The sequence below is a fragment of the Entelurus aequoreus genome, linkage group LG05, assembly GCF_033978785.1.
Source record: "Entelurus aequoreus isolate RoL-2023_Sb linkage group LG05, RoL_Eaeq_v1.1, whole genome shotgun sequence".
In the NCBI taxonomy this organism is placed as follows: Eukaryota; Metazoa; Chordata; class Actinopteri; order Syngnathiformes; family Syngnathidae; genus Entelurus; species Entelurus aequoreus.
This window is the reverse complement of record NC_084735.1, coordinates 82335339-82336732: the sequence shown is the minus strand read 5'-3', so window position 1 is coordinate 82336732 and position 1394 is coordinate 82335339. Positions and strand designations below refer to the sequence as shown.

The 1394-nt window shown below is 35.4% G+C and overlaps 1 protein-coding gene across 3 annotated transcripts in view; it reads right to left on the bottom strand.

The window, feature by feature from the left end:
* LOC133651096 (cell adhesion molecule 1-like) overlaps nucleotides 1-1394 on the bottom strand; it is a 1249207-nt gene that overhangs the window by 115957 nt on the left and 1131856 nt on the right. Inside the window, exon 10 of one of the 3 annotated variants that reach the window (XM_062049036.1) lies at nucleotides 1238-1394. This exon is cut by the window's right edge and continues 834 nt beyond it. The exons of the other annotated variants lie outside the window; for them this stretch is intronic. The gene's annotated coding sequence lies outside the window, so the exon portion shown is untranslated. Of the gene's footprint in view, nucleotides 1-1237 lie in introns of those variants that run through there. 3 annotated transcript variants of the gene reach the window in all.

Genomic DNA, 1394 nt, shown 5'->3' with positions numbered 1-1394 from the left:
AAATCCTGGCTTCAGCACCTGTAAGGCAACTTATCATCGCTTTCCTTTAGTTGTCCATCGATTTGTGCAAATTTGGGGAAATACTACTTTTTTTTTTTTTTTCCTGAGGTCAGTGAAGTAGCATATTATGCATTAATATTTAGTCTTTAGCACATAATTTGTGTGCAAATCCTGGCTTCAGCACCTGTAAGGCAACTTATCATCGCTTTCCTTTAGTTGTCTGTAGATTTGTGCAAATTTGGGGAAATATGACTTTTTTTTCTTTTTCCTGAGGTCAGTGAAGTAGCATATTATGCATTAATATTTAGTCTTTAGCACATAATTTGTGTGCAAATCCTGGCTTCAGCACCTGTAAGGCAACTTATCATCGCTTTCCTTTAGTTGTCTGTAGATTTGTGCAAATTTGGGGAAATATTCCTTTTTTTTTTCTTCCTGAGGTCAGTGAAGTAGCATATTATGCATTAATATTTAGTCTTTAGCACATAATTTGTGTGCAAATCCAGGCTTCAGCACCTGTAAGGCAACTTATCATCGCTTTCCTTTAGTTGTCCATCGATTTGTGCAAATTTGGGGAAATTTTACTTTTTTTTCTTTTTCCTGAGGTCAGTGAAGTAGCATATTATGCATTAATATTTAGTCTTTAGCTCATAATTTGTGTGCAAATCCTGGCTTCAGCACCTGTAAGGCAACTTATCATCGCTTTCCTTTAGTTGTCCATAGATTTGTGCAAATTTGGGGAAATATTACTTTTTTTTTTTTTTCCTGAGGTCAGTGAAGTAGCATATTATGCATTAATATTTAGTCTTTAGCACATAATTTGTGTGCAAATCCTGGCTTCAGCACCTGTAAGGCAACTTATCATCGCTTTCCTTTAGCTGTCCATCGATTTAAGCAAATTTGGGGAAATATGACTTTTTTTTCTTTTTCCTGAGGTCAGTGAAGTAGCATATTATGCATTAATATTTAGTCTTTAGCACATAATTTGTGTGCAAATCCTGGCTTCAGCACCTGTAAGGCAACTTATCATCGCTTTCCTTTAGCTGTCCATCGATTTAAGCAAATTTGGGGAAATATGACTTTTTTTTCTTTTTCCTGAGGTCAGTGAAGTAGCATATTTTGCATTAATATTTAGTCTTTAGCACATAATTTGTGTGCAAATCCTGGCTTCAGCACCTGTAAGGCAACTTATCATCGCTTTCCTTTAGTTGTCCGTAGATTTGTGCAAATTTGGGGAAATATGACTTTTTTTTCTTTTCCTGAGGTCAGTGAAGTAGCATATTATGCATTAATATTTAGTCTTTAGCTCATAATTTGTGTGCAAATCCTGGCTTCAGCACCTGTAAGGCAACTTATCATCGCTTTCCTTTAGTTGTTCATAGATTTGTGCAAATTTG